The sequence below is a fragment of the Corythoichthys intestinalis genome, chromosome 17, assembly GCF_030265065.1.
Source record: "Corythoichthys intestinalis isolate RoL2023-P3 chromosome 17, ASM3026506v1, whole genome shotgun sequence".
Lineage (NCBI taxonomy): Eukaryota > Metazoa > Chordata > Actinopteri > Syngnathiformes > Syngnathidae > Corythoichthys > Corythoichthys intestinalis.
This window is the reverse complement of record NC_080411.1, coordinates 14,560,619-14,584,973: the sequence shown is the minus strand read 5'-3', so window position 1 is coordinate 14,584,973 and position 24,355 is coordinate 14,560,619. Positions and strand designations below refer to the sequence as shown.

At 37.0% G+C, this 24,355-nt stretch overlaps 1 protein-coding gene across 3 annotated transcripts in view; it reads left to right on the top strand.

Annotated features, from left to right (window-relative positions):
* Positions 1 to 24,355, top strand: part of LOC130905738 (tenascin-like) — a 93,835-nt gene that overhangs the window by 2,173 nt on the left and 67,307 nt on the right. For all 3 annotated transcript variants that reach the window (XM_057819374.1, XM_057819373.1, XM_057819375.1), the window contains exon 2: positions 22,903 to 22,988. The gene's annotated coding sequence lies outside the window, so the exon portion shown is untranslated. The remainder of the gene's footprint in view (positions 1 to 22,902; positions 22,989 to 24,355) is intronic.

The window sequence follows — 24,355 nt, the reverse complement described above, 5'->3', positions numbered from 1 at the left end:
GCCTTGTCTGTGTTTTCTGCCATACATATATATTTTTTTCGTCATGTGTTTATTTTCTTATTTTTATAATAATAATGTTTTTAAAAAATGTATCGAAATGATTATATAACAATAAAAAATCATAATAAAATGGTAATATAACAAGGGTCGCGATGCAGAAATCGCAGACATCAACGAGAGATTTTCTTTTTCATATATTTACCCTTTTAAACGTTTTTCAATTTTTCTTTGTTTGGATTGATTAGTTATCTAACATATCGGAGAAAATGCGACAGTAACGAGAAAAAACAACAACAATTAACCGATAGTTATGAGGTAGATATCTGTGACTTTTTTGCAGACACCATTTTTTTCATTGTGACGTAATTTGTTCAAAAGTTTAAAATAAGCGAGTGAATAAGTCGATTTTTATTTTTAAATGAAATATTAGACATTGATTAATGATTCTAAGCTTAAAATGACAGACATTTTGAATAATAAATATAATTACTTACCTTCTTTTTTGGCAGTGTTGAAACAAAAGCGGTTGCGCGACATCTAAACGGGGTTTTCCACAAGACTGAAAAGCAGTTTCTGCTCTTGCACTCCTCTTTAAAATAAACTGATGTATTTTAAGCCAAAAGAACTGTTGTGTTTGATAGAACAATATGTCTGTATGCTGCTATAGCAGATTCAAGGCGCATTAAGCCCCCAAACTATTTCTAATTTGTCCGTTTTACCCCGGAAACCCCCATTTACAGACGTCGCGCAACTGCAGTTTGGACACCCCTGTTCTGCACAATGAAACAAATGAGTTTTATGAGATTTATGCCAGGGTTTTAGTATGTCCTAGAAATGGGATGTGAATCAGTATATCAGTACCATATCAAGGCCGGTATTGCGATACAGCCCTGTATTGTTAGAAAACCATCTGCGAGGTATTACAGGGAACTTTTGATTACATTCTGCGCGATTCCCGCTAATAATTCTTGCTGATGTTGAGGACGTTAGCGACAATGTTGTTTAAGTTAACGCCGACGTGTTTACACGGCGAGCCCTTCGGTAGCCAGACTATTATAACGTCATCCCTGGCGTCCCATCCACGCAGCTGCTTACTTTAAACTCCTGATGTTTTTTTTTTTTTGGCCTCTCGTGCGGAAAATATCATGTCTGTTAAGTTCTTCTTGTTTGTTGTCGTCTTAGGTTGATCCCATTTGTCTTTTTTTGTTTTGTCATTCTTTGCCTCTTGGCAAGATCTCCGGTATAGTCATGCTTGTACGTTGAGCCTTCGCGTGTTAAATTGGGTTCATTTATAACGGATAGCGCAAAAAGTTTCATCCCATGGACTCGAAGTGCAGCATCATTAAAAACTATAAAATAGGGTGACCATATTGTGATTTCCAAAAAAGAGGACACTCGGCCCGGCCTCGAGATACTTGAATTTTACTCGAACTTCACTTAAAGATGCCTATATCACTTTAAATATAAGTGTGCCTCCTCTGTCTGGATAGAAAAAAAACAGTTTTTTTTTTTTTTTTTTATTATAGCCATATAGTATATAACTAAAGGCACAAATTCAAATTCTCAGAGGTTACTCAACAGGCGTTATTATTCCTTATCCTAAAAAAATAATCGAACAATAAAAACACACACACACACACACAAAAATTGAATTAATGATAAATAATCATAATATAATTGAAATGTAGTCCAGTCAATACACACACACACTGCAGGCTATGTGCCAACTTAACATTTTTATAAATTACTATCACGACAATAGTAGTTGACAAATTGTAATTGAACTCAATTGTTATTCAATGTTCTAGATTGCACGCAAACAATAACCGAAATAAACTGACAAACGAATCAACCAAATGTTTCCAAACGCAGCAGTTTAAAACTAAACTTCCCATAATGCCTAACGCGGCTTAGCTCACTGACAGCTACCCTATTAGTATGCACGGGTAGCCGAGGTAAAATCAAACATTGCTATAAAAGTTTACAATCATCGGCAGCGCAACGATGCGACACCAAACGGGATTTTACAGATCACATCAGTACAAAGATCCGACAGAAGTCAGAAGATGCCGACCCTAACCCTACTCTTCCCTACCCTACCCTACCCGCACTATTGGCAGTACTCTACTCACAATATTGGCTGTACACTATTCGCGCTATTGGGTCTACACTATTCGCACTATTGGCACTACTCTACTCGCAATATTGGCTGTACACTATTCGCGCTATTGGCTCTACACTATTCGCACTATTGGCACTACTTTACTTGCAATATTGGCTCTACACTATTCACACTATTGGCTCTACATTATTTAAACTATTGGCACTACTCTACTCGCAATATTGGCTCTACACCATTCGCACTATTGTGCTCTAAACTATTCGCACTATTGCCACTACTCTACTCACACTATTGACTCTACACTATTGGCAAAACTCTACTCGCAATATTGGCTCTACACTATTCGCACTATTGGCACTACTTTACTCACAATATTGGCTCCACACTATTCACACTATTGGCTCTACACTATTTGCACTATTGGCACTACTCTACTCGCAATATTTGCTCTACACCATTCGCACTATTGGCTCTAAACTATTCGCACTATTGGCTTTACACTATTCGCACTATTGGCACTACTTTACTCGCAATATTGGCTCTACACCATTCGCACTATTGGCTTTACACTATTTGCACTATTGGCACTACTCTACTCGCAATATTGGCTCTACACTATTCGCACTATTGGCACTACTCTACTCGCTATATTGGCTCTACACTATTCGCGCTATTGGCTCTACACTATTCGCACTATTGGCACTACTTTACTCGCAATATTGGCTCTACAGCATTCGCACTATTGGCTCTACACCATTTGCACTATTGGCTTTACACTATTCGCACTGTTGGCACTACTCTACTCGCAATATTGGCTCTACACCATTCGCACTATTGGCTTTACACTATTCGCACTATTGGCACTACTTTACTCGCAATATTGGCTCTACACCATTCGCACTATTGGCTTTACACTATTTGCACTATTGGCACTACTCTACTCGCAATATTGGCTCTACACCATTCGCACTATTGGCTCTACACTATTCGCACTATTGGCACTACTCTACTCGCACTATTGGCTCTAAACTATTCGCACTATTGGCACTACTCTACTCGCAATATTGGCTCTACACTATTATCACTATTGGCACTACTCGCAATATTGGCTCTACACTATTGGCACTACTCACAATATTGGCTCTACACTATTCGCACTATTGGCACTACTCTACTCGCAATATTGGCTCTACACTACTTGCACTATTGGCACTACTCTATTCACACTATTGGCTCTACACTATTCGCACTATTGGCACTACTCTACTTGCAATATTGGCGCTACACTATTTGCACTATTGGCACTACTCCAGTCACAATATTGGCTCTGCACCACTTGCACTATTGGCACTACTTCACTCGCAATATTGGCTCTACACCACTCGCACTATTGGCACTACTCAGTTCGCACTATTGGCACTACTCTATTCGCACTATTTTCACTACTCTATTCGCACTATTCTCACTACACTATTTGCAATATTCTCACTACTCTATTTGCAATATTCTCACTACTCTATTTGCACAATTTGCACTATTCTCACTACTCCATTTGCACTATTTGCACTATTCACACTACTCTATTTGCACTATTCGCACTATTCACACTACTCTATTTGCACTCTTCGCACTATTCATACTACTCTATTCGCACTACTCTATTTGCACATTCACACTACTCTATTTGCACTATTCACACTACTCTATTCACACTACTCACACTATTCACACTACTCACACTATTCGAACTATTCACACTACTCTATTCACACTACTTGCACTATTCACACTACTCTACTCACACTATTCACACTACTTACATTATTTGCACTATTCACACTACTCTACTCACAGTATTCACTCTACTTTACTCACACTATGTGCACTATTCACACTACTCTACTCACAGTATTCACTCTACTTTACTCACACTATGTGCACTATTCACACTACTCTACTCACACTATTCAAACTATTCACACTACTCTACTCTCACTATTCACACTACACTATTCCGAGGTCCGGAGAAAGCTTTTCTCGCCTTTTGAAGATTTGTTTTCGGAAAATCCTCGTCACGACGATCAACTCGCCATTCCACCTCACTTTTACTGGCAACGAAAATCGTCAATCCATCTTAATGAGGAACGCAGGCGGTGCCAAAGTCCTAAACAAACACTTCACATCATGGAGCCATCATTCAGGTGCCCCCTACAGATAATTCTTCAGAGCTTTAAACACAAAATAGATCCATATTAGTTCATACTCTCCTCCTCAGTGCACATTGCTTCCAGCTGTTTCACAAGAATGCTGAAAACGTGGGATGCTATTGGCGTTTTTGAGGCTTTTCTAAACATATACTGCTGTTTCACCGTTGCTGTATCCTGCTGGAAGAGTAAATATGTTTCTTCCAACGTATAACATTACCAAATTTTTAAATCCTAAATTTTTCCACCTTGCACCATTTCAGCTTTCAGATTCCAAGTATTCACACAATGCGGGGAACATTTTTATGAACCAAAAAGTCACAGTAAAATGCACATTTTTGACAAATCCACTCAGCCCCATTGACAAATATTTTGTTGACTTTGATCTGGGACCAACAAAAATGTATGTTTTTGACAAAATATTTTGTTGACCTTGTCTTGGGACCCACAAAAAAGTTATTTGACTGATTTCAGGTGTTTCAACTGAAACACTTTTGCTCTTTATACTGACAAACATTTTGTTGAGATTGACCTAGGACCAACAAAAATGTGTTTTTGACAAAAACTTTGATGACTTTCATTTGAGACGAAAAGTTTTTTTGACTGATTTCAGCTGTTCCAACTTAAAACATTTTCGCTCAGTTATCTTGACAAACATTTGGTCTAGACTGACAATAAAAAAAGTATGTTTTTGACAAAGGTTTTGGTGACCTTGACTTGGGTCCCACAAAAACTGTCCATTTCCTAATTTCAGCTGTTTCAACATTTACCACTTTTACTCAGTTATACTGACATCTTGTTATCATTGACCTGGCTGGGACCAGCAAAAACGTGTTTTTTTTAGAAAAAAATTGGTGAACTTGTCTTGGGACCCTAAAAATCATAAGTTATTTGACTGATTTCAGCTGTTTCTACTGACCTGGGACCAACAAAAACGTGTTTTTGGAAAAAACTTTGGTGACCATCACAAAAAAAAAAAAATCTTTGGTTGATTTCATCTGTTCTAATTGAAATCATTTTCATTCAGTTATCTTGACAAACATTCGGTCAACACTGACCTGGGCCCAACAAAAACGTGTGTTTTTCTACAAAATGTTTGGTGACCTTGACTTCTTACCCCACAAAAAACGGTTCTTTGATTTCCAGATGGTTCAACTGAAAACAATTTTGCTCAGTTATACTCTTATTTTGTTGACATTGAACTGGGACCAATAAAAAAGTGTTTTTGACAAAAGTTTGGTGACTTTGACTTGGAACCCACTAAAACTGTTCTTTGACTAATTTCAGCTGTTTCAACTTTAACCACTTGTGCTCAGTTATACTGACAGCTTGTGACATTGACCTGCGATCAACAAAAACGTCTATTTTAGACAAAAATTTTAATGGCCATGACTTGCGACCCACAAAAAATTGTTCTTTGACTAATTTCAGATGTTTCAACTTCAGACACTTTTGCTCAGTTATACTGACCAACATTTCGTTGTCATTGACTTGTGACCAACAAAAATGTGTGTTTTAAATTAAAAATTTGGTTACCTTGACTTGTTACCCCACAAAAAAACTGTTCTTTGACTGATTTCCATCTGTTTCAGCTGAAAACAATTTTGCTCAGTTATTCTCTCATTTTGTTGACATTGAACTGGGACCAATAAAAAAAGTGTTTTTGACAAAAGTTTGGTGACTGACTTGGAACCCACAAAAACTGTTTTTTGACTAATTTCGGCTGTTTCAACTTTAACCACTTGTGCTCAGTTATACTGACAGCTTGTGACATTGACCTGCGACCAACAAAAACGTTTATTTTTGACAAAAAATGTTAATGGCCTTGACTTGCGACCCACAAAAAATTGTTCTTTGACTAATTTCAGATGTTTCAACTTCAGACACTTTTGCTCAGTTATACTGACCAACATTTTGTTGTCATTGACTTGTGACCAACAAAAACGTGTTTTTCTACAAAAAGTTTGGTGACCTTTAATTGTTACACCACAAAAAACTGTTCTTTGACTGATTTCCAGCTGTGGCAACTGAAAACAATTTTGCTCAGTTATATTCTCATTTTGTTGACATTGAACTGAGACCAATAAAAAGTGTTTTTGACAAAAGTTTGGTGACTGACTTGGAACCCACAAAAACTGTTTTTTGACTAATTTCGGCTGTTTCAACTTTAACCACTTGTGCTCAGTTATACTGACAGCTTGTGACATTGACCGCGACCAACAAAAATGTGTTTTTGACAAAAAATTTAATGGCCTTGACTTGCGACCCACAAAAAAATGTTCTTTGACTAATTTCAGATGTTTCAACTTCAAACACTTTTGCTCAGTTATACTGACCAACATTTCGTTGTCATTGACTTGTGACCAACAAAAATGTGTGTTTTAAATTAACATTTTGGTTACCTTGTCCTGGAACCCACAAAAAAAGTGTTCTTTGACTTATTTCAGCCGTTCCAACTGTTCCAATACTTTTGCCCGGTCATTTTGACAAGCATTTTTTTGTCATGGACCTGTGACAAACAAAAATGTATGTTTTTGACAAAAAAATGTAGGCGACCATTACAACCTGTACCACCACCACCCCCCCCCCCAAAAAAAATATAGTTTGACCAATTTCAGCCATTCCAACTTTCAACAGTTTCGCTTGATTATATTCACATTTCAGTACTTTTATCAAGAAAAAAACCCAATCCTCATTCATTCCCGTTCGCTTGCAACTCTGACTTTGAACTGCACCAAAATCTACAGCAGCTTGCCCAAAATCAACATGAAGTGACCTGGAATTGCCTAAAAATCAACAAGAAGTCACCCAAACTCAACAGTGACTGATAAGGAAATGCTCCAAATCAACAGGAAGTGACCTGAAATTGCCCCAACATCAAAAGGAAGTAAACCAAAGTCAACCAAAAGGGCCCAAAATCAACGGGAAGAGACGCATGAAAAAATTCTAAAAACCATGCAGTTGTATCAAAATAAAAGATATTTTGTGCGACGCAGAAGAAAAACTGATTTAAATCAATTACAGTGATTGATCTGCGACCTTGAAATGAAAAAGAGATGGGTGTTTCATCTTCTCTAGGCCTCCGGCCCTTTTCGTAGCAGCTACATAATTCAAGAGAATGGGAGTAAATATTTGATCAAAGTCCAGATGGAAAAGCTAATGACTCCATAAGTGGTCTTTGGGCAGAAATCTTTTCTGAGTCATTGTGATGCTTTGCCACTTAAGTAAAAGTAAAGATTCAACTGCTTCTACTTCGGTTCAAGTGGAAAAGCACTGAGTCTGAAGTCAGTCGCACAATGTTAAAGGGCAATGAAGCATGAATTCGGGTGCCGTTTTATCAGCTCATAACCCCAACTAACCATGGCGGATGTCCAGTCCATTTGGACAGGGTATCCTAGCAGTGACATGCAGGTGTTTTACTTACTACTACTTACTAATGTACTTAAACCATTTCAACCCACAGCTTACAATGGTGACCAGAAAACAAGAATATTTTTTGGAAAAGTTATTATAGTTTTGCGCCTTTTTTAGTATTGGAAGATACCCCGATACGTTATTGAAATGGGCGCATCAGTTAGTACTAAGAAATAACGCATGAGATTTGGTTTCCAACCGCCTATTGCCCTGCTAATGTTTAGAAGCTAATGATTACAAACACCGCCAGAGAGTAATAATAATTAGTGCTGTCAAATTTATCGCGTTAACAGGCGGTAATTAATTTTTTAAATTAATCACGTTAAAATATTTGACGCATTTAACGCAATGCGCGGAATGACCCGCTCATGCATTGCCTCAAACAGATTACAGTGACGCCGCTTTTTGCATATTGAGAGCTAAGACGCAGAGAAAGTTAAGGTACAGTGGGGCAAATAAATATTTAGTCCACCACTAATTTGCAAGTTCTCCTACTTGAAAATATTAGAGAGGCCTGTAGTTGTCAACATGGGTAAACCTCAACCATGAGAGACAGAATGTGGAAAAAAAAAAATGAAAATCACATTGTTTGCTTTTTAAAGAATTTATTTGCAAATCATGGTGGAAAATAAGTATTTGGTCAATACCAAAAGTTCATCCCAATACTTTGTTATGTACCCTTTGTTGGCAATAATGGAGGCCAAACGTTTTCTATAACTCTTCACAAGCTTTTCACACACTGTTGCTGGTACTTTGGCCCATTCCTCCATGCAGATCTCCTCTAGAGCAGTGATGTTTTGGGGCTGTCGTTGGGCAACACGGACTTTCAACCCCCTCCTCACCCTGTGGCGTCAAAATGATATCAAGAACGGTGAGCAAAAATCCCAGAACCACATGGGGGACCTAGTGAATTACCTACAGAGAGCTGGGACCACAGTAACAAAGGCTACTATCAGTAACACAATGCGCCACCAGGGACTCAAATCCTGCACTGCCAGACGTGTCCCCCTGCTGAAGAAAGTACACGTCCAGGCCCATCTGGGGTTCGCTAGAGAGCATTTGGATGATCCAGAAGAGCACTGGGAGAATGTGTTCAGATGAAACCAAAATAGAACTTTTTGGTAGAAACACAGGTTCTCGTGTTTGGAGGAGAAAGAATATGGATTGCATCCGAAGAATACCATACCCACTGTGAAGCATGGGGGTGGAAACATCATGCTTTAGGGCTGTTTTTCTGCAAAGGGACCAGGACGACTGATCTGTGTAAAGGAAAAAATGAATGGGGCCATGTATCGAGAGATTTTGAGTGAAAATCTCCTTCCGTCAGCAAGGGCATTGAAGATGAGACGTGGCTGGGTCTTTCACCATGACAATGATCCCAAACACACAGCCAGGGCAACAAAGGAGTGGCTTCGTATGAAGCATTTCAAGGTCCTGGAGTGGCCTAGCCAGTCTCCAGATCTCAACCCCATAGAAAATCTGTGGAGGGAGTTGAAAGTCCATGTTGCCCAACGACAGCCCCAAAACACCACTGCTCTAGAGGAGATCTGTATGGAGGAATGGGCCAAAATACCAGCAACAGTGTGTGAAAAGCTTGTGAAGAGTTACAGGAAACGTTTGGCCTCCGTTATTGCCAACAAAGGGTACGTAACAAAGTATTGAGATCAACTTTTGGTATTGACCAAATACTTATTTTCCACCATGATTTGCAAATAAATTCTTTGTAAAGCAAACAATGAGATTTTCAGTTGTTTTTTTTCCACATTCTGTCATGGTTGTGGTTTACCCATGTTGACAATTGCAGGCCTCGCTAATATTTTCAAGTGGAAGAACTTGCACAAGTAGTGGCTGACTAAATACTTATTTGCCCCTATGTATACCACACGTGACATGCTGGCACTTTCAACATTAATACAGTTTACGGCTCTCGGCAGGCATCATGTGAGGAAACAACATGGGCACCGCGTGCACTTCAGGGTGCCTCAGATAATTCTATATCAGAATATTACAAAAGGCGAGTGGACACAGGCGTTCATTGGACCGCGCCGTTTACTGGCATAAGCTTCGGCAACTCCATCACAACAAACATAGGTATCATTTAGTGAAAGCACAACAAAAATAATATCTTTAAAAAATATATATTCAATCTTCAATCTGTATTAATGAGGCTCTATTCTCACACAGTTAAACAACAGTGCAAAGAGAACTGACATTCCCAATCAAAAAATAGCTGTGCAAAATACACATAAAACTTACTCAGACTTTGTTCAAACTCTATTCAAACATTTTGTTTAGCTCAACAAATACACTGGATGGCAATATTTAGTCACAATATACAAACTATCAGAGGTCTCGTACGTAAGCCAACACTCAAATGAAAGTAAGGTACAATGAACCCGGAAACTACGGCGTCAGTCGAGGGGTGAAACGCACTCGCTGGATCTCTAATTAATTTAAAACACACCATTGACACCTTGTGGTGTATGTCAATCACTACCTTACGTAGTTAAAGACACTGGAAGAACGGCAGAGACAGAGCAAATGGCGAGCTACTAGTTTATTTTTTGATTGAAAAATTTACAAATTCTATTAAAACGAAAACATTAAGAGGGGTTTTACTATAAAATTATTATAACTTGTACTAACATTTATCTTTTAAGAACTACAAGTCTTTCTATCCGTGGATCCCTTTAACAGAAAGAATGTTAATAATGCTAATGCCATCTTGTGGATTTATTGTTATAATAAACAAATACAGAGCTTATGTACACTATGTTGAATGTATACATCCGTCTTATCTTTCGATTCCAAAAATAATAATTGGAAAAATATGGCATATTTTAGAGATGGTTTGAATTGCGATTAATTCCGATTCATTTTTAAGCTGTGATTAACTCGATTGAAAATTTTAATCGTTTGAGAGCCCTAATAATAATAATAAGTGGAAAAATAAATGTTTGTTTGAGCTGAGGAGAGTTTTAATTCTGGTAACTGCTGTTGATTGTGCTCATTTAGCAGTATATTTTCGATGTATGGGCCTATACATGTGCATGCTAAACAATAATATATACACCTAGTCCCTGAGTTATGAACGAGTTCCGTTCCTACTTTGGCGACGTAACCTGAATTTCCGCATAAATCGGAATTAACCCTTTACATATCCCTAAATAACCCCTAAATGTCAAAAGAACAATCCAAAAACATGTATTATGCGTCATTGTACTGTCCTCACCAAGACAATTGAGCTAAGTCCCAGATAGGAAAGAAAATTTGGCTCCCTCTTTTGGACATTAGCTAATCAAGACATTTTGTTTACTTTGAGTTATTTTGTATTTTACTGTACTGTTTTACTGTTTAACACTGGACAGTAAATTTAGCTCTTTCTTTTGAATGCTAGCTACATAGGATATTTTGTTTACTTTGCGTTTATTGGCCGTCCTGCAATGAAAAGCGACAAATCCACTTAATCTGCCCTTTCTGGCCAATTGAACAGTTGATGAAAAGAGGATTCTCTGTAAATGCAAAGCCTGATTACAAATGTTGAAGCTAAAGTTTGCCTCTAATCGCATTAAGACTGTACTCCGTTTAAATCTTGTCCGATTCATGGGCTACAAAAATATGGAGGTAGATTTGTGTCTTTATTATTCAATCCAAAAAAAAAGTTGCTTCAATTAAAAAAAAAAGCTGCTTTAATCAAAATATGTATTTTCAATCAAAGAAAAAAGTCACTTCAATCAAAAAAAAAAAAGATTTTGAATGCAAAAATAAATTTGAAACTCAAAAAAATGTATTTGGAGCCTATTTTTCTTTGATTGAATTTTTTATTTATTTATTTAAGTCAAGTTTTTTTTTATTGAAACAACTTTTTTGATTGACGTAATGTGGTTTTGCATTTGGACCACATTTTGGCTAGGACATTTGTGTCTTTATTATTCAATCAAAAAATAAGTTGCTTCAAACAAAAAATATATATATATATTCAAAAGAAAAATCACTTCAATCAAAAATTTTTTTTAAATTAAATCGTAGAAAAACATTTTTGAATGTGAAAAATTATTTGAGACTCAGAAATTCGCATTTGAACACTTAATTTTTCATTGAAACTTTTCTTTGAATGAAGCGATCCTTTTTGTGTTTGAGCCATATTATGGGTAGGACATTTGTGTCTAAATCATTCACTCCGGTGAGATCCTGATGTCGCACCCCCGTACCGGTGCCCTATTTTCGGCAGTGGCGCCCCCAGGGGGTGGCCATGGCCACCCCTATAAATTGGTTGGCCACCCCACTGGCCACCCTGCTTGCCAGTATATCGTTAGATTGTTGTAGCATCAGTTATGCATTTCATCCCAAATGAATGCATTTATTTTGTTTAGTTAAATGTCGGGCTGTCAAATTTATCGCTTTAACGGGCGGTAATTAATTTTTAAAAATTAATCACGTGAAAATATTTATCGCAATTAACGCATTAGCGGTACGACTCATACATGCATTGCCGCAAACAGCCTACAATCGCGCCGTTTTACTTGTATACAGAGATAAGAGGCAGTGTCAAGTGACTGGAGTAGATTGAAGCATTCATTGAGACCGTGCTTTTAATTGGCAAAAGCGTCGTCATCTCTCCCACAGCAACTATAAATATTGTGGGAAGCGACGTGGGGAAGAATGACAGGAGTTGATCTTTTTCTTAATACCCTGTAGTGTACCCAACGCAGAGAAGATATAGCATTTGCAGCCACCACACACAGTCATGGTTGCACCATTTCCCATCATGCATTTGGGCAGAACAGTTAAGTCGCTACAGTATCATTTACTGAAAGCTCAACAAATACACTAGATGGCAATATTTAGTCACAATATACAAACTCACATTTTTATAAGTCTTTCTATCCGTGGATCCCTTTTACAGAAAGAATGTTAAAAATGTTACTGCCAACTTGTGGATTTATTGTTATAATAAACAAATACAGTACATATGTACAGTATGTTGAATGTATATATCCGTCTTGTCTTATCTTTCCTTTCCAACAATAATTTACAGAAAAATATGGCATATTTTAGAGATGGCTTGAATTGCGATTAATTACGATTAATTTTTAAGCTGTGATTAACTCGATTCAAAATTTTAATCGTTTGACAGCCCAAGTTAAATGTACACCTTATGCTTAATATACTGTATACATAACACAATAAAACAGAATTGTTGTAGAACTCAAAATGTTGACTGGACAGTTATGGACTATGCACATTAAATCATTGGTAACATCAAATATTACACAATACACCAAAGTATATCAGTAGCCGTGTCCTTAAGTCTTTCTGATAGTTTTCCCCTTACCTTTTTACTGCAATAATATAATGAAAACACTGAAATTATGGCTTTTAGTTTTGGCCACCCCAAGATTTTAAGTGGCCCCACCTGGCCACCCCTATGAAAAATTTCTGGAGGCGCCACTGATTTTCGGCTTAGACTCGAGCAGAGTCCGATGGTTGAATGGAGCCCTGGTGGCCATTATTCTTGCCTCATGCTTTAATGCCATTGGCGTAGTCACCTGCCACTCAAACATGCCGGAAGTATCGTTGAAGTTGCATCTTTGTGTCAAAATGATTCAATCCAAAAAAAGTGCCTTCAAAACTTTTTCCACTTCAAAAAGAAAAAAAAGAGTTTAAAATTTTTTGCTTTTCAAAAAAATGACACTTCAATAAAAAAATAAATATTTCAAATAAAAAATATTTTCAATTTGCAAGTGATTTTTTTTCTTTGATTAAAAAGTTGTTGTTTTTTAAATTGAAGCAACTTTTATTGGGATTGAATGATTTAGACACAAATGTCCTACCCATAATATGGCTCAAACACAAAAAGGCTTCATTCAAAGAAAACAGTTTCAATGAAAAATTAAGTGTTCAAATGCGAATTTCTGAGTCTCAAATAATTTTTCACATTCAAATTTTTTTTTTCTAGGATTGAATTTTTAAAAATTTTTGATTGAAGTGATTTTTCTTTTGAATATATATATTTTTTTGTTTGAAGCAACTTGTTTCTTGATTAAATAATAAAGACACAAATGTCCTAGCCAAAATGTGGTCCAAACGCAAAACCACATTACGTCAATCAAAAAAGTTGTTTCAAAAAAAAAAAAAAAATTATTTTTCAATCAAAGAAAAATAGGTTCCAAATACATTTTTTGAGTTTCAAATTTATTTTTGCATTCAAACACATTTTTTTTTTGATTGAAGTGACTTTTTCTTTGATTGAAAATAAATATTTTGATTAAAGCAACTTTTTTTTTTAATTGAAGCAACTTTTTTTCTTTTGATTGAATAATAAAGACACAAATCTACCTCCATACAAAAACGAATATCGACCCTATGATGCCTGAATACATTGTATTCATTGGCCAAAATTGACGGTGATAGATGTCCATTCCATTTTTGACTGGGAGGCCTCGATTAATGAGCTAACAGGGAGTTAACCTGTCTACGTGGACAGCTGCAGAACAAGCCAAGTCTGACGTCACTCTCTTAAGTTCCCATCCCTTGTGCTTTCCGCCTTTCGACCGCACGCTCCGTCATGATTCCCAGGAACGCTGCTGTGTGGTCAGGAGTTGGCCGGGAGAGCGACTCCATTAAAGCTTGCAGTGAGGAGGCGGTGCCAATTGATTTAGTGTTGTGAAGCGATGTAAAGAATAATCAGCGATGCGACTTATTGCATTTTTCTGAGTTACTTAGAGTGGTTGCGAAAAGCTTTTGCGCACAATAAACAAACATCTATATTCTTTTCAACCTCAAATAGACTAATCGTCTAGCGCGATCAGCGGCACTGACACAAGAATATTCACAACCAGTCCTCCCAGTTTAAATGAAATGGAGAAGAATATATATACCGTATGTATACAGTATATATATATATACAGGGGTGCACATAATTTTTTTGCCCAGGTTCTCAGAGGAGGACCTGGAGATGTGACTTGGTCCTCACTGAGCTTGAGAGCCAACCCGCCTGATGCGATAAAATTATGACAAGCTTTACTTAGAGCCAATTACCTTTAATTAATTATATTAACAATTAATGCTCGATTAACATCAACTGGCACAACAAAATTGCCATTACTTCGAAGTGAAATGTAAAGAAATAAACATAAAAGCACCAATTCAAAATAAAGGGCATTATGCGGCTCCCACATTAACTCCAAGCCTTTGTAAAAGTGGGATGCCCTCCTCCTCATAAGAGCTCATTGAACGTACATGTTTAGCTTTGTGAAATGCGAGCAAAAACACGTTTGTCAGTGCATACCGCTGTGCAGGGCGAGTGGGGTGCTGTCTGACATCGATAGTTTGCTTAAGTGCCACATGCTGTTTTTTTCGTGCTTTTCAAAGTTTGGATGGCTGAAATTCTTTGACCCTACACTGTAAAAATTAACATATAGAATTTACCCAATAAAGTTAAGGTAACAATTTGCATCTACTTTTTTTTGGTAGATTTAATTCCATATACTGAGTATAAAGTAATTGAAATAAAAAGCTATGAAATACTTAAAGAAATTGGGTAAAAGTTACCTAATGTGTATGTATATATTCAACACATACCTACTCAATAAAATTGGGTAAAATTACCTAATATTTATGTGTATATTCAACAGATACTTACTGAATGAAATTGGGTAAAATTTATCTCCATTGCTAGTAGGTAATACCTGATCATTCATTCATTTTCCATGCCGCTTTTCCTCACGAGGGTCGCAGAGGTGCTGGAGCCTATCCCAGCCAACTATGGGCAGTAGGCAGGGGACACTCTGAACTGGTTGCCAGCCAATCGCAGGGCACAAGGAGACATACAACCATTCACGCACACACTCATACCTACGGACAATTTAGAGTGTTCAATCAGCCTACCACGCATGTTTTTGGGATGTGGGAGGAAAGCGGAGTTCCCGGAGGAAACCCACGCAGGCACGGGGAGAACATGCAAACTCCACACAGGAAGGCCGAAGCCCGGCATTGAACCCTTGATTTCAGAACTGTGAGGCAGATGTGCTAACCACTAAGCCACCGTACCTGGTAATTACTAATAGTTGATTTATAAGATTTATAAGATAATATGACTATATAAATCTTACGAACCCTCTCATTAACAGGGGGTGTCCTAAAAACTAGCACGGACGAACACGAATGGCACCACTTCAGAACCATTTTGCAGTAAATGAGGGGCTTAGAGGAACGTCATCACTCGATATTAATATCTGAACCCCACGCCCCCAATTTACTGCAAAACTGACACGAATTTGTGTTTTAATCGTGCTAGTTGTTAAGACAACCCTCTGTTATTGAGAGGGTTGGTACGCTCCATTAGCCGCGAGAGCTAAGCTAAGCAAACTAATATCTCAATAAAAAGCATAATACTGTATCTAAAAAACCGTTGTAGCACAAACGATTTACATCATTTTCATTAAAAAAATGCGTCTGGTGTTACAATTGGGAATTGTGCTATTTTTTGTCTAGTTGAAAAGGTTTTGGACATTGCATTTCGCCTGACACCTATCGACCACAGTTCTTTGGGGTATATGTTACCCTATTTTTCCATGTGATAGTTGTTACTGTTAACGAAGAGGTAGTATGTGTGAAATTTACCCATTATTTTATAATTCCTTGGGTGACAAGGAAGATTAGGCAAATTTTATACAGTTTGGATAGATTATATTTACCACTCTCCAAAATCGCTTTTTTCAGTGTACTACATAAAATGCGCTGCTTTTATTAGCGACATTGGAATTCTCACGGCAAATTTTGTACCACATTTCCGTGCAAGCATCATTTGCTTCTAGCCATGGTACCTACCTCCTGCAGCCACTTTTCAGCAAATGTCCTTTTTTTCGGTGGCTCCGGTGACGTCTCTCTCGTCTGTCTGTCTTTTGACGGGGGTGGGGGAACACGGAAATAATTACAGGTACTCAGTGGGGCCTGCCTCTTTGACATTTTGAGAAGTGATTTTCTCGTGTCCGCCGCAAATACAGTGGTCAGCCATCGGTACGCAAAAAGCGTATGGAATCCGTTGAGTGCCCGCGCGTTTGTCTACGTCCAGTACGCATGCACGCATGCGGACCACTTATGTGCACCCCTGTATATATATATATATATATATATATATATATATATATATATATATATATATATATATATATATATATTAGGGCTGTCAAACGATTAAAATTTTTAATCGAGTTAATTACAGCTTAAAAATTAATTAATCGTAATTAATCGCAATTAATCGCAATTCAAACCATCTATAAAATTTTCCCGTAAATTATTGTTGGAATGGAAAGATAAGACACAAGATGGATATATACATTCAACATAAGGTACATAAGGACTATATGTTTATTATAACAATAAATCAACAAGATGGCATTAACATCATTAACATTCTGTTAAAGCGATCCATGGATAGAAAGACTTGTAGTTCTTAATAGAAAAATGTTAGTACAAGTTAGAGAAATTTTATATTAAAACCCCTCTTAATGTTTTCGTTTTAATAAAATTTGTAAAATTTTCAATCAAAAAATAAACTAGTAGCCCGCCATTGTTGATGTCAATAATTACTTACTCAATGCTCATGGATGCCTATAAAATCAGTCGCACCCAAGCGCGAGCAGAGGGCGGCAAAACTCCATAAAACACAACAAGTGAGCGTTTCAATGTGTACTGTCATTTAAAACTCCCTGAGCGGGGCATCTGCGTTAATTGCGTCAAATATTTTAACGTGATTAATTAAAAAAAATTATTAACGCCCGTTAACGCGATAATTTTGACAGCCCTAATATATATATATATATATATATGTTAGTGCTGTCAAATGATTGAAAATTTTAATCTAGTTAATCATATGTCAACTGTATGATTAATCATGATTGATTAATCATGATTAATCACATTTCCCTTGGGATGAATAAAGTTGCTCTTCAGGAAAAAAAAAAATCTAGGAAAATACTATAATTGACTTTTTAAAAAAAATTAAGATGAAATGTATGATGTGTGAATGAATGAATGAATACTTAACCAAATAGAGCTTTAAATTTTTATTTAACAACTCAGCTTGTATAAAATAAAATAAATAAAATGTGGCTCAAGTACCGTTTGGCATATTACCCAAAATTAACTGCCAACTTAAAGAGCAGACAACCACAAAACAGTAACAATAGCTAGAGTTTCAAAAAAATGTGGAAACAACTTGTCTGTTAAATTGAACATTTCACACAAATAAATGCAGCTTTTGCAGTTTTACACTAAATGGCCTGAAAGCTGTGCGAGACATAAAAACAATAAATTGTCAATTTTCACACACTTAACTGAAAAACATTACACTAAACTGTGTGTAAAGATGTTTAGAAACACTGCTTGAGTTATTTAGTTATTAGCGATTTTTCTTATAACCAACTGCCCAGGCAAACTAGCTTGTTGACATTTTCAGAAAACAGAGCACACCTTTTCTTTTGAACAATGTGCCCTGCCAAAGAAAACAGTCTCTCGCAAGGAACGGTTGTGGCAGGTGTGGCCAGATACTTTTTTGCAAGGTTGGTGGCCAGCTTACTCTGGGCACCACTGTGCGCAGACAACCACTGTAGTGGACATGGGTCTACAGCAGTGCTTCTCAATTATTTTCTGTTAGGGCCCCCCCCCAGGAAGATGTAAACGTTTCGCGCCCCCCCTCACACAACTTTCTGCCACCACTGTAATTTCCCCATAAATTATTAATATAATCATACCTCTGCATAATATTGTGTCCTTTTTAATATTAAAGAAAACATATATAGCTCAACTTACAATAAAGTATAGAAAAGACAAAGTGCATCACTTTGCCTGAATTATAAAAAAAAACAAAAAAAAAAAACATCCAATCTGGAAAAATACATTCACGGTACATTTTTTGACCATCTAATAGTGAAAAATAAATGTTAATAAAATCAATCAATAAATACTAATAAATTCAAATAACCATTTAACTGTAAAAACAAAAAATAGAACAAAAACAACAGTGTCATTGGATAGTGGGAGAGTTTTTATTTTTGCTATTTTGCACTGAGCAACTTGGTATGCCACCTTTTATGATGCTAACAGTGCTCGCTGGTTCACTGATGTAACACTGCGAAACAAAGCGGGACGATTGTTGGCAATATTCGGCACATCTTGGCTGAAAAAAAATCAAGTGGCTTATGAATGTGAGTGGGGTCTGTTTATAATGTTTGTTTATATGTTTATAAGTGACATCTTATTTTTATGTGGCTTCCTGTTGTCCGTTGCAAACATTTTTAAATACGGACTGGTCTTTTCTCGTCTCCCACTGTATTAAAAGTCAAAGCCAAACGCTACATACGCTTAGTCATATTTCCTCGTCTTAGCTCGTAATATCTCCAGTGCTCTTTGCTGTGTGCTCTTGTTTTGTTCAAAAATACTGCGCACACTTTGAAAATGATACATTATTCAAGTATGGCAAAAAAGTATTTTCCCCGAGGTCACATCCACCCCCCCCGGCATCGCTCTGCGCCCCCCTAGGGCCCGCCCCACTATTTGAGAAGTACTGATCTACAGTCTCTGGCTACCCATGTAGCGATAGCAGTAGTCAACCTACCTGTTGTCTTTTTGTTGACAAGTCCGAGTCCGCACTCTTCCAGTGTAGCTTGATGACTTTGGCTTGTACCCGCGGTGTTAGCGTCATTGTTAACACAAGTGAAGATATGCTTTGCCCGAAGGTGGTACTTTAGGCTGGTTGTGCTTCGATGGAAGGACAGTTCATCACATCAGTATGTGCACACAACTTTGGTTTTTATCCAGATTTCCATTAGGGAGCTTTTTAAAACGGAATTTGCCATGAACAAGTCCTGAGTCATCATCCTCACTCATCGTGCCTGGCTGCATTTTTTCCTGCATTGCCGCGAGGAGAATGTAAACATCAGCATGTGGGACTACGGGAGGCAGTTGTGGCCAAACTTAGTGTGAGCGGTAAATTGCGTTTAAAATTTTTTTTTTTTAATGCGTTAATATTTCCAGATTAATCATGGTCGTTAACGCGTTATTGTTGACAGTCCTAATATATATATATATATATATATATATATATATATATATATATATATAGGGCTGTCAAAATTATCGCGTTAACGAGCGTTAATTTTTTTAATTAATCACGTTAAAATATTTGACGCAATTAACGCAGATGCCGCGCTCAGATAGATTTAAACGACAGTTGAGTGAAACGCTCACTTGTTGTGTTTTATGGAGTTTTGCCGCCCTCTGCTGGCGCTTGGGTGTGACTGATTTTATGGGTTTCAGCACCATTAGCATTGTGTAATTATTGACATCAACAATGGCGGGCTACTAGTTTATTTTTTTGATTGAAAATTTTACAAATTTTATTGAAACGAAAACATTAAGAGGGGTTTTAATATAAAATTTCTCTAACTTGTACTAACATTTTTCTTTTAAGAACTACAAGTCTTTCTATCCATGGATCGCTTTAACAGAATGTTAATAATGTTAATGCCATCTTGTTGATTTATTGTTATAATAAACAAATAGTCCTTATGTACCGTATGTTGAATGTATATATCCATCTTGTGTCTTATCTTTCCATTCCAACAATAATTTACAGAAAAATATGGCATATTTTATAGATGGTTTGAATTGCGATTAATTGCGATTAATTACGATTAATTATTTTTTAAGCTGTAATTAACTGGATTAAAAATTTTAATCGTTTGACACCCCTAATATATATATCTATATATATCTATATATAGATATATATATGTGTGTATATATATATATATATATATATATATATATATATATATATATATATATATATATATATATGTGTGTGTGTGTGTGTATGTATATACATATATGTGTGTATATATATGTGTGTGTGTATATATATACAGTGCCTTGCAAAAGTATTCGGCCCCCTTGAATCTTGCAACGTTTCGCCACATTTCAGGCTTCAAGCATAAAGATATGAAATTTAATTTTTTTGTCAAGAATCAACAACAAGTGGGACACAATCGTGAAGTGGAACAACATTTATTGGATAATTTAAACTTTTTTAACAAATAAAAAACTGAAAAGTGGGGCGTGCAATATTATTCGGCCCCTTTACTTTCAGTGCAGCAAACTCACTCCAGAAGTTCAGTGAGGACCTCTGAATGACCCAATGTTGTCCTCAATGACCGATGATGATAAATAGAATCCACCTGTGTGTAATCAAGTCTTCGTATAAATGCACCTGCTCTGTGATAGTCTCAGGGTTCTGTTTAAAGTGCAGAGAGCATTATGAAAACCAAGGAACACACCAGACAGGTCCGAGATACTGTTGTGGAGAAGTTTAAAGCCGGATTTGGATACAAAAAGATTTCCCAAGCTTTAAACATCTCAAGGAGCACTGTGCAAGCCATCATATTGAAATGGAAGGAGCATCAGACCACTGCAAATCTACCAAGACCCGGCCATCCTTCCAAACTTTCTTCTCAAACAAGGAGAAAACTGATCAGAGATGCAGCCAAGATGCCCATGATCACTCTGGATGAACTGCAGAGATCTACAGCTGAGGTGGGAGAGTCTGTCCATAGGACAACAATCAGTCGTACACTGCACAAATCTGGCCTTTATGGAAGAGTGGCAAGAAGAAAGCCATTTCTCAAAGATATCCATAAAAAGTCTCGTTTAAAGTTTGCCACATGCCACCTGGGAGACACACCAAACATGTGGAAGAAGGTGCTCTGGTCAGATGAAACTAAAATTGAACTTTTTGGCCACAATGCAAAACGATATGTTTGGCGTAAAAGCAACACAGCTCATCACCCTGAACACACCATCCCCACTGTCAAACATGGTGGTGGCAGCATCATGGTTTGGGCCTGCTTTTCTTCAGCAGGGACAGGGAAGATGGTTAAAATTGACGGGAAGATGGATGCAGCCAAATACAGGAACATTCCGGAAGAAAACCTGTTGGTATCTGCACCAGACTTGAGACTGGGACGGAGATTTTATCTTCCAACAGGACAATGATCCAAAACATAAAGCCAAATCTACAATGGAATGGTTCAAAAATAAACGTATCCAGGTGTTAGAATGGCCAAGTCAAAGTCCAGACCTGAATCCAATCGAGAATCTGTGGAAAGAGCTGAAGACTGCTGTTCACAAACACTCTCCATCCAACCTCACTGAGCTCGAGCTGTTTTGCGAGGAAGAATGGGCAAGAATGTCAGTCTCTCGATGTGCAAAACTGATAGAAACATACCCCAAGCGACTTGCAGCTGTAATTGGAGCAAAAGGTGGCGCTACAAAGTATTAACGCAAGGGGGCCGAATAATATTGCACGCCCCACTTTTCAGTTTTTTATTTGTTAAAAAAGTTTAAATTATCCAATAAATTTTGTTCCACTTCACAATTGTGTCCCACTTGTTGTTGATTCATGACAACAAATTAAAATTTCATATCTTTATGTTTGAAGCCTGAAATGTGGCGAAAGGTTGCAAGGTTCAAGGGGGCCGAATACTTTTGCAAGGCACTGTATATATATATATATATATATATATATATATATATATATGTGTGTGTGTGTGTATATACTGTATACATACAGTATGCGTGTGTGTATAATTAAGACCTGTTGTCCACATATTGTGTCATGTTAACCACACTTTTACACCAAATGTTAATATTGTGTTTTTATGGGGTTAGAGTATTTCTTTTAAATACCAGATGTAGTCACTTGCCTTTTAAAAGATTAAGACCTACACTAACCATTGTCGTCAAATAAACCCTGACAAACAGTCCGACGGATTCCGGTCATGAACTGTTTTTTATGTACTCACCGTGAGTTTCTGTCGTGTGGCGCCTTACAACGCACCCTTTTTTTTTTAATGTAGCGGTTCCTCATTATCCCTGATAGAAGAACCAGCTCCATATTGTACAGTCACCATAACCTAGTCTAATTAAGGACGATAGTGGCAGTAGAAGGAAATGATGACATTTTGAGGATATTGCCCTGACCTAGCCTCAGTCACTAAGATGTGGAAGAAGGAGGCGGGGTCTCTCTGACCTCACTTTTCAAAGCCATTCACTCCCTCGCTCTCTCTCTCGCTCTCCGTCTTGTCTCTATTTCTGCATCAGTCGCCCACCGAGCAGCCGAGCAGGAAAACGGAGGAGGCTAGCTGCAACATGTTCTCATCTTTTCCTCCCGCCGGGCACGTGTGAAGGTAAGACAGCATCCTTTTTTTCCCGCGATAAAGAAAATGTGTCCCTTTTAATGATGTCTTTTTTTTTTTTGTGATGGAAAGACATCAGCTGATCGTGTGGCCATAGCACATTTCATTCAACACAATGGATTTATTTTTGTATCATTGAATGAGTGTTTTCTAAAAATGAATGCAACTCTATCTCCCCAAAGTGAACTTTTTTATTGATTTTCATGAATATTTGACAAAGGAAATCTAAGGTATTTAAAGGTACTATATTTTCTATTTTTAATCATCAAAATGAATTTAAGTCCATCTGATTTTCATTAAAAAATACGATTTGATGCACATACGTTGCAAGTTTATTTGTAAGTTGATGACTTTTATGAAAAAAATACAATTTGACTTGTAAGACTAATGTTCAACTCGAAAATGATCTAAAATGTGCGACTAATGTATTGTCTTCTTATAATATACTGTATATATATTTTTAGCTGCAATAAACATTTTTATAAGATTAATGCACATTTTTCCTCAAAGAAAACGCAAAAATCCTCCAAAATATCCCATTTTTATTCATATAGCCTCACTTTATTGTAGCAATAGTTAACTGTTTGATATTGTTAACCTCCCATATTTTGATATATTTTTTTCTTAGAGGAGTTAAACTTGATTAGATGGCAAAAATCATAAGACGTGTTTCCATTTTCAGGGCCGTTTCCGTTTTCTTCCCAGGTGGAAGTTGACTGAGGCAGAATTTAAAAAAAAAAAAAAAAAAAGATGTGACTGGATGAAACACTTGAGCCTTTGAGTTCATTAGCGCTGCTTAAATGGAGATGCAATCTGGTCTAAAGTTGACTTTGATCCGCTTTTCGTTAGGAACGCGTTTTTTAAACCATTTTCTGCACAAATTATAATTAAAAAAAACTTTTAATGACATTCATGTAGAACGAGATGATGTTCGCATAGAGCAGTGGTCTCAAACTCACGGACCCAGGGTCCAAAGGCGGCCCACGGGACAAAATTTTACGGTCCCCATTTGACATCCAATTGAAGTATTAGCATGTTTTTTAAACCCTTTCATGCACAATGTATGATTTTTTTGAATACATTTTTTTAAAAATGATGTTCATATAGAACATTGGTCTCAAACTTGCAGCCCCAGGGGCCTAATGCGGCCCGCAGGAGAATGTTTTACGGCCCTCATTCGACATCCAATTTTCATATTAGCTTGTTTTTTTTTAAACCCTTCAATGCACAAATTATGCTTATTTTACTTAAATGTTCTTATGTTATTCATATAGAACATTGGTCTCAAACTTGCCAAGGGCCAATGGCGGCCCCCATTTGACATACAATTGCACATTTTATAAACCTTTTCATGTACA